This window comes from Vidua macroura, chromosome 8 (assembly GCF_024509145.1).
Source record: "Vidua macroura isolate BioBank_ID:100142 chromosome 8, ASM2450914v1, whole genome shotgun sequence".
Classification (NCBI taxonomy): Eukaryota; Metazoa; Chordata; class Aves; order Passeriformes; family Viduidae; genus Vidua; species Vidua macroura.
Window position 1 is genome coordinate 15,546,634 of NC_071578.1, and position 14,631 is coordinate 15,561,264.

Here is a 14,631-nt window from a genome sequence, read left to right on the forward strand (position 1 = left end):
TTCTTGATCAGTAGTCCTGCAAGGACTTAAAATCCGTAAGTTTATGCAATATCTAGTTTTACATATGGTCAGTGGGATTTTATTAGAGATTAGTAGCTGAAATTTCAAAGATAGTTATTCCTGAGCAGAATTGATCTTCCTTGCAACTACAGATGAAAATATTTGAGCATATATCTTTTCACTTAGTTCTCAAAGGATCTTGCAGAATTTCACTCCATGGATAGCAAAAAGCCTTCTAATTCTCACTCTAATTTTCCTCATAATGAATGATAACATTTCCCTCTTACACTGATAGTACTATTTGACATCATGTAAATGAAAGTTAAATGAAAACAAAGCTTGTGTGAATTTTTTTGAGAAGTAGGTATTCAAGCTAGAAGCAGGTTCAGAACCAAGGATGAGTTGAGAAAGATGCAAAAGAATAGGAGGGACTGTCAAAAGCCCCTTGGAATTTGTTAGGAGCTACTGGTGGCAAACTAAGACTGGTGATTGTTGAGGAATGCAGGAGGGGAACTACATGCCATAGGTACAATAGAGCTTTGTGTGATGGGGCATTGTGGCTGACAAATTACTTAGACAAGAAATCTACATTGAGAAATGTGTGAAACAGAGGTAAGCTTACTGATTAGGTAAGCCTGAGGATGGAGACACAACTGGAATGGGTATTGTGAACAAAGTGAGGGGCAAGCCTGAGACACAGGGAGGAGTCTGTGTGTGACTCTGACACTACAAGCTGATGACATAACTGAGTCAATATGTTGCAATCCAATAGAATCATTAATCTATTGAATGTCTAATAAAGCTGGGAAATTGTGTTTATAAAAGTTACTTAAATAAAATTAAAACTAAATAAAAAACTTGAAGAATAACAGAACTAAGACTTTTAAACGTTGTATTTCATCTGTCTCAACAAAAATCTGTTTATTAGAAGAGATTTTTTTTTAATTTTAAAAAGGTGTGAGTTTAAACAGTAGTTGATAGTAGCAACTTTTGGACAAACTCTGCTTTTAAGAGCTAATTGGATGCTGGATTGCTGACATAGGTATGATCAGATTTGTTCCTTGGATGGAATGGCAGAAATACTTGGTCAGGATTTTATGCTTGTGGTGGTTAATGTGTTATTTTGTCCTACTGTCAGCTTATTTATATTCCTTGAAGTGAAAAGAGCAGCTAAGCTGCCACTGAACCCCTTAATTTAGCTTCACTGTGCATATGCAGCTCTTGCTCCAGTTTCAGAGAACAACTTGCTATGGAATTGAATAGGGTTGTGTAGTGAGGGATGCTGTCTGTCAGCCAGGAAGCACAAAGTGGACAGGACAGGGTTACTGCAATAGTAAGAACAGCTTTGCACAGTAGATGCAGCTGCCTGGCATGCTGGAGAACACGGTTTTATGTCTGCCTTTTCTAGAAGTCCCCTGGGATGCTGATTAGGCCACTGAAGCATCATGTTAACTCTGGAATTTCAGTGTCTCATTTTCTGAATAAAAGCTATTTACAATCCCAGAAGTGAGCAGAAGTACACAGCAGTTGAATATGTCACCCATGCCAGTGGAGAACACTGTCAACAGGCGCAGTGAAATATCCTGCTGAATTCTCTGAAGGGTTGCCTTCCAGTTTTCTTGAATCAGGCACCCAACATGAATTTCAATTTGATTCTCCTCATGACCTAGATCCACTTGTATACAAGGAAGACAAGACTTACCTCAAAGAGATACTGTAAAGATGACTATTAATGAAGAGACCCATGAAAAAATTCAAACTTATCTTTTCAAAAGTCAACTAAACTGCAGTGAATAGAGGCAGAAATCCTGCAGGGAAAAAAGCAAACCTGTTGGGATGTATGGTCTGTCTTGCTCCAGGCCACAGTGATCGGGTATGGGACTGCTCAACAGGGACCCTGCCACAGCCCTGTCTGCTTTATTTTATATCCCTTCCCCACACACACCTTAAATAAGCAACCAACCCTGTTTTACTCTTTCCCCACTGGCTTCTATTTTGCTGACTACAACCTTACTTGAGAGTTTCAGCCTTATTCTGCATATCCCTGCCGCTGTCCTTGAAAATTTATACCCACAGGGAATTCCCCCTCCACCCTCATCACATCTTTTGCCTTGTAGTCCCTCTTGTTACTCTGTTGCTATCTTAGCCTTGGCTTGGCCCACTCTTTCTCCTTTCCCCCTCTGCAAGGCCAGCAGTTTCTCAGCTATCAGCCCGTGTTGCCAGCGAGGAGTGAGGGCAGCTCCAGCCCCAAGTCCTGCGTTACCAGCACCAGAGCGGCCCTTGAAAGGCAGCCAGCACAACGAGCTGCTCTGCAGTGGTGCTGGTGAGGCTTTGGCTTTGTGGCACACACCAGATGTCCCTTGCCACCAGGTGAGGTGGCACACATTCCTCCTCTCACTGGCTAGTGACACAAGGTCTGGTCCCTTTGCATTGCTTGCTCTACAGGCAGGTCTACGTTGACCATCAAATCCTGGAATATCCCTCCCAGTGGCACACTCCTGGGCCACTGCTGTGGTGTCCTTCCAGCTGACCCACTCTACCTTCCAGTGCACCCAATAGAAACCACAGTAAAAATTCTCATCCATTTTCACAGGAGCCATGTTCTGTTTCACAAAACAATAAAACTGACTTAGTGGGGATTTCTGCTTCAGAAGTGTAACTTTGGTGTCATTCCCACCTAGCACCCACTTACTGTGTTATAATTGGGGTAAAGGAGTGCATGTGTTATTCCTTGGGGAGTAACACTGTTCACAGCTGCTTTTAGGACTTATTATAGAAATTGGATGTTGTCCCCTGATATTAAATCAACCCTCAACCCTGGAAAACAAACTTTTTAATTACAACTAACATTATCATCTTATTCTGGTTACTTTGTCATCCAGATACCCAAGCCTCTAAAGTTTCTCAACCAGACTATAGTTTACTTCTTCCATTTTTACCCCCAACATAATGATTTCACTTTAAAGTTTTGACTACTGGTTTCAGTGTAATTGTTAAAAGGGAAAAAAAAAAAAAAAAAAGAAGCAGGAACCTAAGTAAAGTTGGGGGTCTGCTGCAGGCAGCACATGGAACAAAGGTACAGACCACTAGAAACAACGTGAAAACAGGGTCAGGAGGAAAGTGAATGTAGCTTCCTCTATGGAAAATACATTTGCATTGACTTCATTAGCTTTGCTTAAGAGAAAAGGCAAACTTTAGGCTGCAGAGTTCTTTTTCATTTCCCTTGAAAGTTTGCTAATAGAGATTTAAGGCATTTCATAACTATATAATTTAAATAAATGACAAACAAGTGGAAAATTAAATGTACTATAACTCTTCAAAGCCCCTTCTCAAGCATGTATCTATATTCAGCATAATGACATCCTTGTCTGTGACTGGGCATAGCTTCCCATGGCACCTCTGTTACAAACAGCAAATATCAAACAGAAAAGTGACTTGTGAATATGTCCAAAATCTAAATTTAAAAATAGGGTGAGATTTTATGGTGCAAACAAGTGTCTCAGGAATGTAGTTAGATCTCCTCTTGCAAAAGTTGATTTGAAGTGTTTGATCCATCCCCTGCTCCCTCTGGGGTTACTGTCCATGTGGCTGAACCATAACCTGTCCACTGGCAATCATTTGTGTCAATGCAATTTGACACTTCAATTCTGGGGGTCAAATCCCCCAGAGAAGAAGTGTTAACCATGGATTAACAGCAGTGAAAGAAGGTATATCTATGCATGAAGCCTGAATTTGAATTCTTTTCAGACTGTTTTAGACTGTGACCCATTTATTTGATTGGAAATAAAGCATTTACATATAGATTTTAGCACCACTGTCACTGGGCCTAGTTTTAACTCCAAGTCTACTTTTTAACTCCAAGTCTACTGCTAAACTGGACAAAAGTGAACATGAAATTATGGTAACCACCTCTAAATTCTCTGGGTTTTGTGAAAAGGAAAACCAGCAAATCATAATGTAATTTAATATCAGGCGGACATTTGCTTTATAGCCTAATAGACATATAAACAAACAGACCAAAAAAAAAAAAAAAAAAAAAAGCACTTGAATGTACAGGAGAAAGAAATGAACCACTAAAAATGAAAAAAAAAGGGGGAAAACAGTTTTTTTTTTTAGAGAATGAAAAATAAGAAAGAGCAATAAGGCAAAAACCTACATTCATTAATGATTCCCTAATCCCTCTAAGAGGTCTATGTATCCAGAGGAGAGCAGCAGAAGCATTAAAGATGGAAGATGAACATAAAATACTCAGTTCTTGTGGGCAGTGACTTTGGCATTTAAAAGTTCAGAGATCACTGGGGGAAATTAACCTCTATGCAGTGTTCTGTAACAAGGAAAATAAAAAAAATAGTCTGGGCATGCTGCCTGAAAAATTACAAGACTATAACATTAACTATGAAAGTAAATAAAATTCAAAGCAATCAGAAATGCCTACATGTTTTTCCTTCACAGCAGCAGTGAGAAATCACATCTTGTGAGCATGTAACTGATACAGAACATAATTCTGCAGATGCTTCCAAGAGTGTAGAAGCTGACGCATGCAAGTAAAAGCTTGCATGAGTTGTGTGTTCAGCAGTGCAGGTAACAAATTCAGTGCATGATAATGAAGACTTCAAACCTGTTGGGCAGTAGAACAGGTTATTTTGGCATCCCTAACACCAATTTCATTTTGATATTCTGCCAAGAATGGATTTAAAACAGCTCTCTGAAACTGCTGGTTGTGATACCCACATTGCTGCCACATAAATGAGAGTAATGTCCCTTTGCTTAAAAATAGTTGAAACAATTGAAAACCAGTCCCTCAAAGAGATTCAGAGAAAATGGACAGTAATGCTGTCTGGGGTTTTCCAAGGGTCTGATAAAGGTGGGAGAGGTGAAAGACTGATTTATATGGCAGGATGAATAAGAGATTAAAAGCAGAGAAATGCCCAAGGAACACGCCAAGAGAATAGCAAAGCCATTACACAGGGCTGTCCCTGGAATTTTTCTGCTACTTTCCTTTTGCATAATCTTCAGAAAGGAGACAGTAAAATAGCATGGTTGCTATGAAACTGCTTCCTGCTGTTTGGTTACTCTCTATCTACAGGATGCAAGAACAGGATGGCAGGGAAAAAAAAAAAAAAAACCAGCCCAGTCACCTTCATCACAACTGTCTTCTCCTGGGAGTGACTACCTGCAACAGCCTGACTATAAGGGTAGCTGTAGGAAGAAAAGGTAGCATGGGGAAAGGGTGAGGCTGTTTTCAAGAAAGAAAATGTTGAGTTGTTCTTATAATTTAGCAGGGGGGAAACTGTAGATGCTTGCAAAAAAAAGTCCCTTGAGCATCATGATCTGAAAAAAAATTTAAGAGTTTAAAGAATTGATTATTTCATGGAAAGAAGTAACCAATTTCAAAGTTGCTATGGAAAATAAAACTCATTCCATAATGGCATTGATTGCTGGAAAGCAGCAGCAACCTCCCAGCCATGCAGAAAAGACAAGAAGCATCACCCAGTGTTGGAAGCAGTAAGACAGACCAGGAGGGTGGCCTATATTATGTGGAACAGTTTCTCCAGAAAAAGGTAAGTCAAAAAAGAGCTTTGGTCAGTCAACTCTCTCCTGCAACTACAGCCATCTCTTCACTTCATGCAATGGTCCCCTCTTCCTCTTTACCTCTTTCCACTGGAGAAGAGGTGAGAAGTGTCTGATCAAGCCCCAGGCAGACACAGCTTATTCACCTAAAAGACCTCCCAAAAGAGGGTTTTCCCAGCATGTGACCGAAACCAGTGAAAACAAATAAATTTCACTGTCTACACCTATAGATGTTGGAGCACCCGTTGGTCTTGGTTACTCCCACAACAAAATCTATCGCTGAGAAATCTCCTTAATTTTGCAGTTGGTTTGGTTTTGATAATTTTTTTTTTTTTTTTTGCAACCACCAAGTGGTAACTTGGTCCTTGCACTCAGCTGCTCACTTGCTACATTAGGCTGTTGCTCCACAAATGTAGACATCCAGTGATGTGTAAGTGTGGATAAAAACACACCGGAAAGTGACCTTCCCTCCCGTCTTTTGATTCTCCTTTGGAAGCAGAGCAGAACCATACACAGCAGAGCAGGGCTGAGCAGGAGTGCAGCAATGCCCAGCATGTTACACCACCTCAAGGTTTAGCGGTGCTCAGAGCTCCACGAAGCATTAGACAATCAGTACCCTGAAAGCCTTCCTAAGTAGACAGCAGAAAATAAGTATTACTATTCTCATTGCAGTGACGGCAAACGGAGCCTCAGAGAGATTAAATGGCCCATGGTCAGATATGTGATATCTTGCAAAGCTAATTTATAAATCCAAACCATCAAATTACCAGTCTAACATCTTAATAACCAAGTCACTCTTCTTCAGTTTTTTCAAGAGTTTGTCGCTGAAGGTGGTGTAGAACTGTAGAAGTTTTCTCCCATTTTTCCCACAATCTTTTCCAGTCAGATGCAAAGAGGCTACAAGTATCACGTTATCCTGCGGGCTGTGGAGGAATACATTCGGTGCAGATAGCTGGGGGGTGCAGGTAGAGCTCCGGTGCTGAGAGCCCGTGACAGGGACAGGAGGCCGTGAACTGCCCCCTTTGCATAACAAGGGCCCGGGCACCTGTGGCGCCGGCCAGGGGACACCCAGACACAGCAGGAGCCGCTGGCCCCAGACTGGCACGAGCATGGATTTTAAGGGCATAAAATCTCCGGGGTTTCCTTTGTTCAGAGTCCCTCCTCGAAGGCTCAATGTCGAGTTGTTGAGCCAAGATTGAATTCTTTTAAGGATTCAGATGCCTGAGGCTCTGCTGTGGGAAACCTGGAGCCGAGCCACTAAGGAAACCTGGTCTGACTGTGAGTGTGGCGAGTGCAGGGAGCCGAGCGGAGCTCGGGAGAGCTCACTGGAGCTTCCTGCTGGGAAGGGAGCTCGGCCCCAGCTCTGACTGTGACTGCCAGGGCGGCTCCTCATGGTCGGACGGGAAAGTTTCCTTAACACAGATACATACTTCAGTGTAAACCTAAAGAGAGATGTTTAGTACAGGCTTTCCATATGAAGAGCAAACGGACGTTTCAACTCCACAAATATCAGTAAATTCAGCACCAAATCATCTTAGGTAGAACACAACTATGTCAGTAGTCAGGATGGAGCAACATAATTTTAAAAATGTGCATTGTGTGATCATCCAACCACAGCCCAGAGCTCTGAGCTGAAGAGGAAGGACTCTGCCTATTGGAAATTTCATTATACGTATTCTTTTAACTAGCTACAGTGTTGTCTATGTATCTGTATAATTACATTTGTGTACCTAAAGCTCCCCATTTATAGAGGTTTAAGATCAAAAAGCTGAAAATGTAGTCAAAGCATTTCACTGTAAGTAGTTATCAGAAATAAGTAAATCAAATATCATGGAGACGCATTTGGCAAAGAGTATGAGGAAACTGTTCAGAATTTTGCGTGAAAGAGTCATGCTGAAGAGCAAGTTCAGACTAGTTTGGAGAGAGTAACAAGGAAATCATGCTCACCTTGTTCTGTTCTGAATCAGAGGCCAGTGACTGATTTCTCATCTTTTAAGAAAGTGCTGTTTTCTTCCCTAATTGATCCTAGCAGAAGTTTACGGCACAAATGCTTAATGAAGAGACAAAAATGCCACAAGCACGTCCAGACATCATATAACCCACGATATTCTGAGGCCTCACCCTGCCCTGACGGTGGTGGCAGAGGTCAGACTGGAGAGACACAGCAGTTTAAAGTTGTTTGAACTGCAAATACAAATGATAGAAAGCAATAACACTGCCTGCATGAAGCATGAGTGCAATCATCTGCCTACGCTGGCCTCTCTCTCACAGGGAGGGAGGCAAAAGAGGGGATGGAGCAGAAGACATTCGAAACCTGTCAGGAGGGATCTTTCACCGTCCTGAACACTACACGTTGCCAGGGTCATTTCTGTAAACATTTTGCTTCCCGCTGTTCCTCTCCTTTCAGGATTTCGTTGTTACTGTTCTGGAGAAGCCTGGGGCTCTTTTCCTGAGGCAGAGCAGGTTCGGGAGGGAAGGCAGAGGAAGGGAGCAGCCGCGCTGCCGCCCGCGTGTGGCACAGCCTCATCTCCGGTCCTGGGCGTCCCTCTAGAGGTGAAACAGCAGCCTTGTCCCCAAATCTGCTTATCTACAGACATGCCAGGCGGGCTGGCAAGCAGGGATCGGAGTGTGAGTTCTGAGAAGTTGGCACGTATCCGAGCAGGTCTCACTGAGCTGCTACAAACGATCAGGTTGTAGCAGGCATCGCCATAACCCCACCCAGGAGCTGAGCACGGGCTCTGCTGCCGCGCCCGGCCCTGCTCGCCCCCAGCTCCTTAAACCCCGAGGCTGAAGATTTCAATACACTAAGAATGATTATGCTTGATGGGCTATTTCTTTTTCCATACCTTCATCCTTTCCCCCTACAGCATTCATGTCTAAATAAAGGGAAAATAAAATCACTTAAAGGAGGACTGTTATGTGAATAAACAAAAAGACATTAACAGTGTTTGTTGACTTTTTTATATTGTCTAACCTGTTTAATTATGGTCAGGAAAAATATCCAAGTATTTCTAATAAAAAAAAAAAAAAAGCACATGTGTGTACATATATATATAAATAAAAGGAATAGTAGATCTTTTGCTTCTTTCTCACAGTGATTACATATTGATCACAACAAGCTCCTCAAGAGAAGACTTAGCAACAAAAGCTCTTTGTCTGATTGCTCTGCTGCCAATTGACAGCATTTCACAGTCTGGATGCTCAATTTCACTCACACATACACACACAAATACATTTGCCTCTGCTCTGCAGTCGCACACAGTCAGTGGAGCTCTAAGCCACCAGCTTGTCACTTACTGTTACCAATGAACTGTGCAGTTCAAATCAGCAAGGCACCCAAGGGAGTTGCAATGTATTTTGCCACTGCATTTCAGGGAAACTGAGCTGGATCTTTGGTGAAGAGTACAGAAAAAAATGTACACCTACAAACTTGGAAGCCACAGCTGACACAAGCCCAAGACCAGTGCCTTGCACTGTGCCTACCTAGGCTGTGGCAATCTATCTGGCAGTGCAGCTTTTTAGTCACAGGTTGCATTGCTCCAAACCTGAGTCTTTGCTATCAGCACTAGTTTCTCACCACATCCCTTCACTAAATCACAGCCAATCTAAGCATTGTGGGAGACTTTACAGGATGTATGTTCTTGAGACAGACATCCATATCAGCCTTTTTCAAACCAATATGTGATTCATTATCCAGCAAAATCAAACATTTGTGCACAGGCACTTACTAGACAAATTCAAAAAAAAGCCAGAAAATTTTCCAGCGCCCTTCAGCTGAAGTGACTAATCCCATTGGCATACACAAGATATCTATAAATGTAAGGACGGTTCTGTAACTAGAATGACAAAAACCTCAATAATCTACAATTCACTTATATCTGAAGATGATCCTGAAACTAAGACATGCATTCTCAGAGTTGAAATTACTTTCAATTTGTGAACACTTTATCATTTCTGTTTCTTTTACAATAGCACTGTGTATATTGTAACCCTGTTTCAAGTGAGGTACTTCAAAATTCTTTGCACACAAAGAAACGTGACAAGCTTCCTTGCAGCATCCACCTGGCTTTGTTCACAGCACATAGATGCCACCTGGCTTTTCTTTTACACCGGGGCAAGCAGTTTTAAATCACACTGCCTTATCAAGAGCCTGCAAATGACCTGCAATCTGTCAGAGCTTCCTATTCAGTAACTCTAAACTGAGCATTTAACTCCCTAAGAAGCATACAAAAAATTGTGGGTCTGTATCAAATTACTGCAAAGAATTTGCAGTAAAAAAGTGCCTGCTTTTAAAAGGTGCCTGCTTTTGCTGTTCTCTCTCTATTCTCATTGCAAAAGTCATTCATTACTGAGTGACTTTAGTTTCTGCATGCAACACCTTCATTTATTGGAAACTAATACATGTACATATTCATTAACCCAGCTACTTTTGCTAACAACATTCAATGCCTTCTTTTAAAATATGTGAATGGGGCTAATTCTAGATATACGCCTCAAAAGACTCTGCTAGTAGGAACAAACCTGCAGCAATGAATAAAGAGAGTTAGGAAGAGGGCTTGAATTTTGTTTGTTGTTTTTAATAAATTGTTTCCTTCTCCTGTTTAAACCAGGACATTGTGTGAATGCCACTGAAAGAACAGCATCATTAGATACTATTGGAGAATTAGAAAGCAAGTGACAGTGCTAGATTTGACAGCTCCATAAACAGAAACATTGCATTATCAGGAAAAGAGCCGTGGCAAGTTCAGCAAATTTCAGCCCAGAGCCTTCATCATTCTCAGCCAGGGTTTGAGGAGTAGAAGTCACAACAGTTCTCACAGATGTCCTTGTCTATGCTCTTCCTAAATATTGATCCTCAAAGTACCCCCAATATTCTCTGAAATCCATTTAATTCATATTGCAAAAAGCCTGCAGGCAGTTACTGGGACAGTGTCTGGGAACATACTGAGGATGGAGGATGGAAGATGCACTAAAGCCACAAGCCACACTAACACAAATAGCCTCCTTAGGGTTTCTAAGTAACTGCTCTGTCTGTGTCAGGTGGGACACCCTTAGTGATCTGGCAAGTGATGTAGTCTTTAAACCTTTTAAATGGCATGCATACAAAATTATTCAATCTTCTGTTTCTAAAAGATTTATTTTCCTCAATTATATCATTAATATCCCAGGTAAATAGACTCTGTGAGAGAGAGAGCTACACTCAGATTACAGCTATTCCTACAACTGGGAATAGGAATGGTACCAGAACTGTTTCTGCTTCATGTGGCACTGCATTTATTTACTAAATAAATTATTTAGTAAAGACTGTACAGGTCTGATAATTTAAGAAAAAAAAAATGTCAATATCAAAACTTCAACTGACTTCAGTGGGAACAAAACCAAACTGTTGCAGTAACTAGAATCAGTTTTAAAAATCTGGATTATGGGTAGCCCTCCATTAAACCTTGGTGATGATATGCTTATGACATGTTTAAATTATGCTAATATAGCCTTTGAATGTTTTATCAATTCCACTGAGCAACCTGGCTGTTTCCCAGCTGGTTGAAAGAAGGTCAAAGTTAGGCAATGCTTCCAGGGCAGGCTCCTGCCAGACATGAGTAATTACCCTGGAATCTTACTCCTGAGAACTCCTTATAAATTATGTGAAAAATAGCCCATGTTAAACTGCATTTTCCAAACTGACATTTTCTCTCCATATCAGGCTCTTAGTTAAGTAGTTCAGGTGTTCATAGGAAAACCCTGGCTGTAATTGTACCGTTTATTCCTCTCTTTCAGAAAACAGCTAAAAAAATGAAGGCAAGACAAATGCTGTGTTTTTCTACAATGCTGCTCAGTTCATTTACCTGCTCCTCCTGATACAGCTAAATAAAAGTGATGACTTCATGAAACTATAAAAGTAATCTTGATACATTTATATAGATTTGTGTTGCAAATAATCCAAATTTGAAAATAGATGTGTGCACTGCATCTGTTTTCAACTTCTCCTACATCCATATATCTACTTTTCCTACGTTGTGGAGATTTTTCTGATCATGTTGTGGAGATTTTTCTGATCATAAGTTGCTGGCTTGCTTCCTCATTTTCTCTGCCTAAAGTATGTATTAAGAAGTGAAATGTACATTACCATTATTAAATTTTACATCATGACCTCAGTAGTTTCATGAGAAACACAAAATCCCAGTCAAAGGGAATGACAGTGAAATAATGTTCCTCCATTTGTGAGGAGGATGTTGTAGCTATGCTGAAGAGGTCTGTCAATTTACTTTGTGTTCTGCAACCTCAAGAGTATTTCACTGCTTGCCCTCATTTAACTGCAGACCATTAATCAGTCAAAAATGTATGTTTTGGCTTTGGAAAGGACTCACAAACCACTAGAGAAAGGCCATGAAATAATACTCAGTATGACCTAATCTGAACTCAGAAGCAAACCCAGTAGATTCTTTTATTACTTCTCCTGTGTTTTTTCTTTGAATTCAGTTAATCTGTATAAAAGATCCACAAAGTTGATCAATAAGGATGTAATTTTATCTTTTTTAAATCATTTCAGTTTTCAACCTCCTCCATTGATGGTAAAAAAAAAAAAAAATCTAAGTCTTCATTGTCTTTTTGCTTCCAACATTAATAGTTGCTCTATCTCCTCTACTCTGCCACCTCATGTTACTAATTTGATTTTAATTTAGTATTTAGGTGAGCATGATTTGAGGGATTATTTGCATCCAGTGTATGGCACAAGTGTCACTCAGTTCCTTGGGCCACAGTTAACTAACAGTTTTCACAGAATAAGGAAGTGAAACTCAAATACCCAGGATACAAATGTTCTTATCCATAGCTAAGACCAGGCTTCCACAGGCACTACCACAGATTTATGGCTGTTGGATCAGTCAGCAGCAGAAATTTGAACAATAGAAGGATCTACCGAGATCACATTCAGAGGTGATAGAAATAGAATATAAATTACAGAGCTTATACTGGCTATATATTTTCACATGAGTTTTCAGGGTCTGTCAGAGGACAGGTGATTCCTGTTCTTGTATAATGTAATTGTCATAGTAAGAGACAACTGTTGATATAAACAGCACAAGAGTAACCCAATAAATATTTTAAACAAAGCTGAACTATCAGAGAAACTTAATGCCAAAGATCAAAGTTTTGGGTTTCTGCAGCAGCACACTTTTAAACTACTTGTACTAATCCAAAAGTTGAACTTCATATTTTGTTAAACCCTTACCCAAATTCGTTCTAGCATCTGTGACTCCATGTCTGCAGCATTAGACTTCTGATTTTCATAAGTAATGTGGGTGGGTTTTTAAATTTCACTTCTAGTTTATCACCATGGAAGTGCTTATCTGAAACCTTAAATAAACATCATTAGGCAGTAAAACCTAAACATTGGAAGTCAGTCTAATCTGACATGCTTTTTTTTCCTCCACATTTAGCCCCTGTGATCTAACAGACATCTTAATCTAGCAATGAATACCTGAAGTTGTTTGAACCACCAACTTTTCCATGGTGATCCCAACCAAGCACAATATCAGTGTCTGAGCATTGCTTGAACATCAATCTCTAAAGATTTACCAGTTCATGGTCAATCCTATTAATCATCTGTTTCTGCTCTTCTCAAACTCCATCCCATCATATGCCCCCATCCCAATCATCTGCAGTCACATATTCATACCAGCTTCACTGAGGTGGATTTCCCTTCACCTTCTGCAGTCCAGAACTCTTGCTCCCCTACAACATCACAGAGACACAAAAAGCCAGTTTTGAGCAGTTAACACATTAACACATGCTCAGGATAATTTTAAAAGGCACTGTTTATGTCAGGAAACCTTTAAAGGAAGATCAGAACTCAGTTCAAGTCAATTCTGATGGTTATTTACAAAAAACAACAGTGAAGCAACAATAATAACACTTGGCTTTTACAGCTAAGTAACATGGTAAATGACCAACCACAGATGTAGTTTCAAATGGCAAACTCCAAAGAATTCTACAGACATTTTCAAGCAAAGAGTAATTCACAAACTATTCTCAAAAGCAAACATCCACAAAACAAACACCCAGCAGTATCAATCAGCTTATTTCTTACAAGCAATACCTACTCTAATCACAGTCACATACTCAGCAAAGTCATGATTCAAACACAAAGATTGACTTTTACCATCTGTTTTGAAATTGTTGGACCACCACTTAAAGAAAAAACACAAGCTGGCATTTCATAAGACTGAGGCCATTAGTGAGAAGATAATCATTAAGTGCTAGTTTATTTTCTTGCCAAAGAGAATCTTGTACAAATTTAAGATATGGTAGTGTGTGAGTGTTTCACAGATATTGTTTATTTACCATATTTATATCTCTAATTTCAGCCTGAGATTTATATCATGTTTTCATATGCATCAAAATGCTAAGCAAACGACTCCATTTTGCAAGCAGCACAAAACACATGGTTCTTACATATTGTCCTTTAAAGTAATTCTGAATGGGACAAGAAAATGAATATACGAGTTCCTTTGAAAATGTGCACATCATCATGGCAATGTGCAAAGCAACTAAACAGAGCCTGGAGATGCACACTGACTGACTCTTGACAGCACTTTTCTCCCAGCTCTGAGGTTGATTAAAACACAAAATGAGCAATGCCTCACCAGTTCCTCCCATCTCTGACACAGCAGTTGTGGAGATAGGTTCTGCTCTAAGAGGAGAAGGGCAATCTTAATACTGTCTGTTATTGTCAGAGAACCAGTCAGTGCTGACTAATTTCAACAGAAAAAACACTTTCAACTGAACCCTTCCACCCACAGGCTGTTAACTACTCGTTAAAGGCATTGCTTTTCTGCATGTGTTCATCAAACACATCCCAAACAGCGTCTAACTCAAAATGGGGGTGACAAATTCAGATGGGAGCACCACTGGCAACAAGCTGTGAAACCAAACATTTTAGGTTCATTTTACCCTTCCATCCAGAGATGCTTTCAAATGTATTGATTATTTAACATACTTGTCAAACCAGTTATCACAGTGCTTTTAGCAATATCCAAATGGAAGTATGTTTCTGCCTTTTTA